General features: G+C 55.7%; 1 long non-coding RNA gene across 1 annotated transcript; it reads right to left on the bottom strand.

Moving 5' to 3' along the window:
• Positions 1-3,467: 3,467 nt before the first annotated feature.
• LOC122473517 lies at positions 3,468-9,244 on the bottom strand. The gene is made up of 2 exons (XR_006294690.1): positions 9,152-9,244; positions 3,468-4,527 (listed from the first exon to the last, which is right to left on the bottom strand). It is a non-coding gene; the product is annotated as an uncharacterized LOC122473517 (long non-coding RNA).
• Between the last annotated feature and the right edge of the window lie 319 nt (positions 9,245-9,563).

Below are 9,563 nucleotides of genomic sequence, written 5' to 3'. Positions count from 1 at the left end.
CTGAGCAGTGGCTTTCTGTCCAGAGAGGCTCCTGTCTCCGGGCTGGAGTTGGGTGAGTGGAGATGGCGGTGGGCGTGACCACCTGGGCTGGGGACAGAGGGAGGGATGGAATGACCTCCAGGAGGCCTAGCCAGGCAGAACGCTCAGTGCTCCTTCGCTGATAGACCAAGCTGCAAATCAGGGATTTATTAGGAGCTGAGACTCATTTTCCCACCCTTTATAGCCCTGACGACTCAGAGCCAAACTCTGGCAAGGGGCTTCCTCATGGTTTTAATTAGACAATTAATTTTTTATTGGGTCGTTTGATTTCCGGAGCCGACTCCACGCTCCCTCTTATCTCCCACCTGCCTCCCAGCTGTGAACAGCCAAGGGGAGACGGGGGATTCAGGGAGGGGTGCACAGAAAAAAACGCCTTGGTCTCCATTTGAGCTGATTTAGGAGTCGGTGGGGGGGGGGGCGGGCGGGAGTCCCTCTGCCACCCTCAGCAGGTCCAGCTCCAGAGACACTATCCAGAGCTCAGACCTGGGCTTGCGGGGTTCGCACAAAGGCATTCTTAGCTGCTCCTCCCAGGCTTCTCCCAAGCTGTTGGGCTAATTAGTAACACGGGGTGGGAGTGGGGGCAGGGAACAGTGCCCGAAGTGCATTAACGGCATTTCTGGTGCTTAAATCCCGCTGGTGTTCGGAGACTGTTTACCCTCTACCCAGGGATTAGGAACCTGTTTGAGTTAGAAGGGCAGACAGAGGCCAGGGCTTGGTTCTGTCCCCCACCTGCTTGTCAGAGCTGGGGCAGGGGCGCTGAGCCAGCAGAAAAAAAAAAAAAAAAAAAGAAATGGGAGAAACCTGTCTCCAATCTATCTGCCTTATTGATCTCCCTGGCGTCCAGCTGCTGGCCTGCTTTTGAATCTTGATCCTCTCCACTCCTGCTTCACCCCTCGCCAACTGTCCTTGTGGTCAAATACCAACCTGGCTCGGAAAGGTCGGGAGGAAGGAAGGAGGGAAAGGACGCACGTGTTAGCGGTGGGGATGAGCCCGGCGTCGGTGGGGGGGGGGTCCCCTATTCACCATAGATGTTCTCTTGGAGGAGGGGGGAGTCGTCTCCCAAGATTTCTGACCCTCCCCGTACTCCACCCCGAAAAAGAAAAGGAGGCTAGACTCAAGACAGAACTTATGCACTTCTGGTCGCAGAAATGAGTGGCTCCCTCTTTTAGACTTTTATGATTTGGCCAGGCCAATATTTTATTGAGAACGGCATTGCTCAGAGGCCTTAACATGGAATTGTGGGGAGAGAACTATTTCCTCAGGTGTCCTGTTGGTGGGGACATTGTCACTTGTTGTTCCAGCATAAGGACTCCTGAAAGCGTGTAGACACACACACACACTGACAGCCACTCGGAAGCAAGCTGACAAGTGTCTGCAGACACAGAAGTGGGCTCGAGCGTCTGGGGACAGGGCTCTGGGGCCCTCATGGAGAGGACAAGCCCCCCAAATGAATAAGTCAGGATGCCATTCAAAGGGGCTGTGGCGACCCTCCTCACCGCCCATGTCCTCCTCGAGTGTAAACACAACATCAGCACTGGGGAGAGTGCGGCCCCCCCCCCCCCCCCCCCCGAACACCCCCAGTGGGGGCGGGGAGAACACCAGCTTCCCTCCAGTCTGGTCCGGGACTGGGAGAAAAAATAGCGCATATTTACACTGGATTGTGAAGACGCAAAGATAAAAGGACCCAGAAATCAAAGGGACCCCAGAAGCTCTGTGTGAAGACCCCTGGATGTAGAATTTGTTCTGCAGATTCTTTTTCTGGGAAAACTCACACTGAGCCATCCCTCTGCTAGGCTTTGAGGTGGTTCTGCGTTGAGAGAAAGGGGGCCGCCCGGAGGTGGGCCTTCTTGGCACACGGTCCTGCCTCTCCTTGGGGCGTATGCCTGTGATAGCGTGTCCGCTATCTCCCCAGCTGTGCAGAAACCCACAGAAGAAAGGTTGTGTGTATGGGGGTGGGGGCGAAAGGCAGAGCAGGCCTGAGGTCATCCATGACACTTGTGCTTCCGCGTGGCTCCCAGGAGGAAAGAATTCACACCTTCCAGGGCTCCGGCACTGGGTTAGGGGTGGTGCGGCGTGTGTCCGTGGGGATCCCGAGTGGGCACCTGAGACACTAGAAACAAAGGGGGCAGGAGCGCAGGCAAACCTCCATCAGAGAAGTTAGTTACGCGAGGGGTAGGGGAGCTCAGCATCCATCGTAGGGAGAGGGGAGGGAGAGACGGCGAAGAGAATGTGAGAAAGAGAAGAAATAAAAACGAAGGCACTGAAAGAGAGAGAGAGCAAACTAACAGAGACCCACACAAAGACAGGCAGGGAAACGTCCACGTCTGAGTCAGGGGAACGTGTGGCAGGCGGCCGGAGGCGGGGAAGGGAGAGTCTTGGGAGGGTCAGCGGCCAAAACAATTGGCTGGGGACAGGGACAGGCAGGCGGGGCAGGCAAGAGCTGCAGAGAAACACCGGCTGGCGGGGCAGGGGAGAGGGGTGGCCCGTGGACCCCGCGTCTCCCAGCCCCCAAGTTTCCGGCACCCGTCCTCTTGCCCTCTCCCTGAGCCCAGGGACTGACGGGACTGCGGGCTCTCTGGGTCCTGGGTGGATTTGAATAATTAAGTCATCTGGATTCTTATGATTTACCATTTTCAATGATAAATAGACAGCGCCCAAGCCAGCCAGTTGGCAAAACTCTGGCTGCTAGTTATAATTTGTCAAGCTGCCAGCAGATTCATGTTTTATGCTAATGGAGAGAGACTCATTGACTGGGGGAGGCAGTGACCGGGTCAGCTCTTTCCTCAGGCACCCCAGAGGTCGAGAGGTCGGGGGAGAAAGGCCGAGGCTGGTATGGATTTTCTGTAAGGGTCAGGGTAATTTTATAATAATTCAGCGGGTACACACACTCTTGCATACACAGAGGGTCATGTATGCAGAGATATGTTCGGATCTGTGTGCAGCCTGGCCCCCAGCACGCACGCGCACACACGCACCTGCTCCCGTGCGGGCGTCTGGGCCCAGTGCACACAAGCCTGGTGCAGAAATGCTTGTCCACCTCCCCTCCCTTGAGCTCACTTGCATATGCACACCCTTGCTGTCACCTTCAGGCACGTGATTGCACCAAGGCAAACCCTAAGTCGGCTAAGCAACCCAGAGAAACACGTCACCCTGCACAGCAACAATGCACACCTCGAGGATGGAAAGGTACCTATGGAGGGCTCTTTTGCTGACCCTCCCAAACCCTTTATTTCAGGGCTTTCCTGTCTGCCAATCCCAGTGCATGTTTCTCGCTCCCCATTCTGGTATTTTTCCAGTGGGGGAAACAGAGGAGACCCAGGGCCGTCCTGTCTTTGCACGACTGGGTCTGGGCAGTGGGAGCTGGGAAGCCAGGGGCTCTGAGACCAGGCGCATGGAAGGCTGCAGTCAAAATCAGCCTGAGTCCAGACTTTCTTTTCCATTGATTTGTTTATTTGTAGATCTGTCCACACACACACTGAAGCCTTATAGGGCAAGAATTGCTTTCGACAGTCATGACAAACTGAGGTAGGGGTGATGCTTTACACATAGTAAGTACTAAATAAATACAGTAGAATGACCAGCTGAAACGACTGACTTTTAGATGGAGGAAATTGCTCATTTCCCTTCTGTTCCTCCACCTCCACAAGCCTTTATATCATCAACGGGTTTGAAAGGCCAGAGAAGAGGTGTGGGTCTGGGTAAAGAGCTTCTATTCCTTTTTTTTTTTTTATTAAGTAATTTCTATGCCCAATGTGGGCTTGAACTCACGACCCTGAGACCAAGACTCACGTGCTCCACTGAATGAGCCAGCCAGGTGCCCCAAGACTTCTATTCTGGGATGCTAGAAATCTGAGTGTGATTTTTTTAAGATGCTAATTTTATACCAATTGAGGCAATCTGGTCTGACTTTGACCCCAAAAGGCCTTCAAAATGGATCACTGAGCAAGGGAGGACCGAGGAAGGAGCGTCTGTCCTCCCTCCTGCCCAGAAGAGAATTTGAATTCACTGTGAGTAGCTTATGAGCAAGGCTGGAAGCTGGAGTTCATTACCGTCAGCAGCTAGAAGGTTTGGTGGGGGTAGGGTACAGGGAATGACTAGGGGAGTGGGGAGGGACATTTTATTTCCCTCAGTGAGGGAGAACACAACAGCACGCCGACATGGGCAGAGGCTGAGACAGCAAGGAGAGCGCAATGGTAGAAACTTCTTCCGGCATCAGGCTCCAGAGCGCGGCTGTCCGCTCTGCCGGCCGAGATTCCGGATCCTGCAAAGTGAAGGAGGTTCCCACCTTCCCTGAGGGGCCAGTTGAGGCAAGGAAGCTGCGTTGGGCAGTCTGTATCCCTTCCACCAAGACCTGGAATGAGTGGCCTCCCTTCTCAGCAGAGCAGATGGGGATGGCTGCGGGCCTGGCTAATCAAGGGGTGTGTTCCTCGGAGAGATAGCCAAGAGGCAAGAGAGGAGCAGCCTCTCCATCCAAGGGAAAGAGGACCCCTAAAATGCATCGGGAATAGGGAAACAGGCTTTGCTTCTTTAATAGTTTGAGGCTTTGACCTGGCATCACTGACCTCTCTTCCCCCACCCCCAGCACCCCCATCTACTGAGGCAAGGGGCGCTCTTGGAGGCCCTCACTCGCCCTGGGAGAGAATGGCCTTGGGGACACCAGCAACCCCACCCCCGTGGGCAGGGGCAGGCCAGCAGATCGGTGAGGTGGGGGAAGATTTCCTGGGATGAGCCACTGGGATGTGGTCTCTATCAATCACAACTGATAGAGAAAACCAGTTGATTCATCCCGCACCTGATTAGCAAAGCTTACCCCCCATTTTGCCCCTCATCGCCCAGTCCCAATACTGCATCCACATCATGAACTCCTGAGGGCAGGCCTCAGGTTATTAGCCTGCCTGAAGTTCCCACAGCAAAGCCTCAGGGCAGGGGGCACAAAGACAGTACAAGAGTCCCAGACTGGGCTAGATGATAAAGGAAAGAGAGAACCTAAAGAACAGGAAGGAGGAGGGAAGGGAGCAAGAGAGAGAGGGGGAGGAGGAAATGAAGGAAAGAAGTAGCTTGAGAGAAGGGGAGGAAGTCTAGAAGCGCAGTGCTGGGAAGCACTGGACCGAGCCCCCCCCCCCCCGCCCCTGCCCGAGAGGGGCTGCAAGGCTTACTGTGGACACCAGCTGGCCATGTGAAGGTCCCTCAAGCCCATCCCCAAGGCTCGTGCTGCCCTTGGAAGATCTGGCTGATCTCAGCCACTGTCCCCTCTGCACTCCTGGGAGTTCATTACCGTCAGCAGCTAGAAGGTTTGGTGGGGGTAGGGTACAGGGAAGGACTAGGGGAGTGGGGAGGGACATTTTATTTTCCTGTCCCCCTCCCCCCCCAACCCCTCAGTGAGGCAGAAAACAACAGCAAGCAGAAACGGGCAGAGGCCAAGGCAGCAAGGAGAGCCCAATGGCAGTGTTCCGTCTGCACTCCTGGGAAACAAAGGAGTTACCTAATTGGCTTTAAGAGACCCTCTGAATCAAACTGGGCAGTTGTCCCCGGCGCAAATGAACGGGGCGTGGGAGTGTAGGCCCCACGCGCCACAGACACACAATAACCCCAAGTTCATTCCTCTGCAGCGCAGTCTAAAGCCCCTTTGCCAATTAACGTCTTTGTGTGTGTGAGTTCAGTGCTATATCCTGCAAAGCTCCACTCCACTTGCCCCTGTAGGAAACGTCCTCATTCTCTTTCAAAACTGAGGTTCCTTCTCCGGTTCCTCCAGCACTGGACAACCTCATGCCGAGCTCTTTACAAGTTCACACAATCCTTTCTGGTGTAGAGAAACCCTGTGCCCTGGCAGGAAGTTTTCTGGGGCATGGAGAGAGAGAAGGATGGCAAAGGAGGATTTTTCTTCTCACCAATGAACATGTCCTTGCTGGGGAGGACCAGGCCTCATCTTCACCCCTCTCTCCTCCCGCACAAATACAGACAGGCCAACCAAAATTATAGAAGAACCCTCCAGCACAAAGGACTCATTTGACCTAAGATCACACTGAGGCCCAAGGTCACAGGGCAGAACAAAAGCAGTCAGTCTGCAGCCAGCCTCTGCCAGCAAGGTCAGGGTGGAGGCTCTGGGGGCTGGGGGCGAGGAGACAAGCCAGGGCGGTGTGGCCACTGGTCCCCCCATCTCTAAACCGCCTCTTCGGCTCCGCGTTCTGGTTTTGGAACCAGATCTTGACCTGCTGCGCCTCCAGGCCCGCTGTGCTGGGTCTGAGGCTGGCATGGCTGCAGGAAGAAGTCCTTCTTCCAGCTCAGTCAGCTGCTTCTCCTGGGAGAAGCTGGGCGCAAGGGGACGGCTGAACCCCCACCTCCCTCCGGGGCACCACTGGGGTCCTGGGCAGCCGGGGTGGGAGGCCAGGGCCCAGGTAGCCCCAGGGGAAGCCAGTAGGGCGCCCGGGCGCCTGGGAGACCCTGGCTGGGCCGCCGCAGCCTCTCTCCCTCCTCCTTCCCGCCCTGTGCACCTCCAAATCAGGATCCCCTTTCTGTTAGGCTGGTTTCCGGCTCTCCTTTTCTTGTTCTCTCTTTATTTCTCATTTCCCCCCCTTCTTTTGTTCTCTTTCTGCCCCACCTTCGCTGTTTTTTTTCTCTATATTTTTCCCTTCCTTCACCTTCCTTCTTTGCTTCCCCCTTCCCCCCCTTTCTCTTTCTGTCTTCTGTTGCTTTTACTTTTTTCTTTCTTGTTTCCTTCCCTTTTCTTTTACTTTCTAGCTCCCTCCTTTCACCCCTTTGCTTTCCCTTCCCTTCGTTTTCCCCCCTCACAAAACAGGCGAATCCTGCACCTTTGTTCTGTCTCTTATCAAAATTTTTTCATCTTCACTTCTCTCCCACTCAGCCTCGGGGAGGCCCTTCCTCTGTCCCCAGCGCTGGGGCTTTTTCAAATCTTTTCTTCCCTCGCTGGTCTTTTATCTTTGTGGTTCTCAAATTTTCTAGTCCTTTGTGCTGTTTCCTCAACCTTCTTTCCTTTGTTTCTAAGTCCTCTCTCTGCAATGGAAATTTAGCCTAAAACTGCCCCCTCCCCAAGCTGGGGCTCTGTCCTGTGTCAGGCCAGCCATCCTTCAAGCCATTCTTTGTCGACTTCCCCCCAACTTGGGGGCCAAAATGCAAGGGCCCAGGAATGGGACGGTTCCCCCTAGTTGAGAAGTCAGGGCTGAGTCCACAGCTCCCCACTACAAGCTTAGAGGAGCCTTGCCAAATTGTTGTCTCTCCATCAATCCTAATAAAAAAGAGAAAGAGGAAGAAAAGAAAGGGAAGAGTAAAAGAGAGAGAGCCCCGCAGATTATGGGAGGAGGTAGGGGGAGTGTTGGGGAGGTAGGGGCAAAACAAGACTGGATTCATCAAGAGGGGGACAAAGCCCAGACAGAGCCAGGCACCTCCTCGTGGTGCACCCAGCGCCTAGGCAGCTGCCCTATCAGCTCTGGGATTGGGGCAGCCGGAGACCTTCCACTCAAGTCCTCTGGGCTGGAGAGGTGGTAGGGCCACAGAACGGGAGGAAAGAAAAGGGCTTAGTTTGGGTATCAATCACCTTCATGTCTGCCCCTGGATAGTCCTTCTCAAGACCAGGTCCCTAGGCAGTGCGGGGCTGCGGCCCTCCTAAACCTCTTAGCCAGGAGGGCCCAATTCCGGGGGCTCGGGTAGGAGCAGGTGCCGGACAGCCAGCCGCTGCATCACCAGCAGAAAAACCCCGGGCGCAGCGAAAACAAAGGCCTGGGCGATTCTGCAGCTCCTAACAGAGCAGGGCCAAGCAGCCTCTGGAAGTTCGGGCTGGGCAGGGGCCAGGGACACCACGCGCTGGCGTGGGAATTCTCCCTCCTGGGATGCACAACCCCTCCTGGCCCTGTCCAAGAACTGGTTCAAATTTGCCCTCAGCAGCCTGCCCGGTTTTTTAGGGCAGGACGCACAAACCTCCGGTGCAACGGAGACCATCCGGTTTGGGCCGGGCCTCCCCTTCCAAGAACACAGGGCTTTGAGAGTTACCCCCCCACCCCGCCCCGCCCTGCCAGTGCACCTGCAGCGGCCTCCGCCCTCACCGGCTTTCCCAGATCACGCCGCAAGCCCCCGCCCTGGCTTGCCTATTCCCCCCACTCTCAACCCGGGGACCCCCAAGTTCAGTCGCGCCTTCCCAACCCACCCTCTGCAACTTGACTCCTTTTAGAAGAGCCATCTCTTCCTCCCAGGACTTCTCTTGTGTGTAGATGAGGGGCAATCTCAGCTCCGGAACTGGGTAAGGGGCTCATCTCTTTGCCCTCCCTTGAGCGCTGGAGAAAGTAGGAAGACTGTGCTGGGGGTGGGGGGTGGAGGGGAGAAGCACTCCTCTGACTTCATCTTAAGGAGATGGGTCTCTGGATCAAAATGGGTTTACAAGGAAAAGAAGAAGAAATGTGGGAGTTGTTCCCTCTCTCGTGTCATTATTAACTTAAAATAATGCCCGCGAAAGGTCCCGGGGCAGCAGGGGCGAGGTCTTCCGGAGCTGAGGCTCTAGACTGATAACCCCGCCCCCCACCCCAGCAGAGTGGGAAACTATTTTCGGCTAGTACTTCTCTCCCTTTCCGCCGGGAGACCTTGTGGGGGATCTCCAAGCGTCTCTAAGAGTTTGCTGGGTGAGCAGGTTCGGGACACTGACAATCCACCCTGACTGGGAGATAAGCAAACAGATCCTTCCTCCAGTATGGGGATCACCGCAGCCCTCCTTCCCACATTAAGCGTCAAAACCCCAACTCTACTCTCTTCTCCACCTTCCTTCAAAAAACTTTCCTGAAGTTTCCGCCAAGTTGCGGTTGGGGAAAGAAGAAACCAGACTCTTTGGGTCTCCAGGCCCCCGATTTCTCCCGTCCTCCCCAGTTTCACAAGTAATCCTCCTACCTCTGCCAGCTGCCACCGGAGTCCCCAAACTCGGGGGAGGAGAGTCGCTCTGGACCCATTTATTTGACAGACGCCCTGCCCCAACCCAAATTCCTCCAAGGGTGGGCAGATTAGTATCTGCCGGTAGGGGAAGCGGGATGGAGTAAGGAGGAGAGAGACAGAGAGAGGAGAGACAGATTGTCCTCAGGCGGAAACGCACGCACCCCTCCAGAGCCCGGCTCACCTGCCCCAGACGGACTCCTCTTGATTTTTAATCCGTTCAAAAGTTTGTCCTTCTCTCAAACAGTCCCAGGAGGGGCGCAAATTTGGCAGTCGGGGTGCCCCTGAGGGCGCAGGCGCCTGATCCGGAGCAAGCCCCAGGGAAGCACCTTCCCCAAAGTGTGGGCTGAAGCAGTGATCCGGAGAGGATATTCAAGCGCCCGGGACAACGGGCCAGGCTGCTTGCCCTGGGACCGCCGCGGGCCGAGTGGGCGCTGTAAGAGGGAGTGGCCAGCGGGGCCGTCTCGGCCCGGGGAACTGGGAGGAGAGGACCCTGGGTCCCTGGCGACGTCTGTTAGCTTCCTCCAGTGTGTGCCCTCCCGGGTGTGTCCCAGCCAACAACATTCTTTCAACCCCTTCTGGGCCGGCCACTCAGG

The sequence above is a fragment of the Prionailurus bengalensis genome, chromosome B4, assembly GCF_016509475.1.
Source record: "Prionailurus bengalensis isolate Pbe53 chromosome B4, Fcat_Pben_1.1_paternal_pri, whole genome shotgun sequence".
In the NCBI taxonomy this organism is placed as follows: Eukaryota; Metazoa; Chordata; class Mammalia; order Carnivora; family Felidae; genus Prionailurus; species Prionailurus bengalensis.
This window is presented reverse-complemented; position numbering and strand designations above follow the sequence as displayed.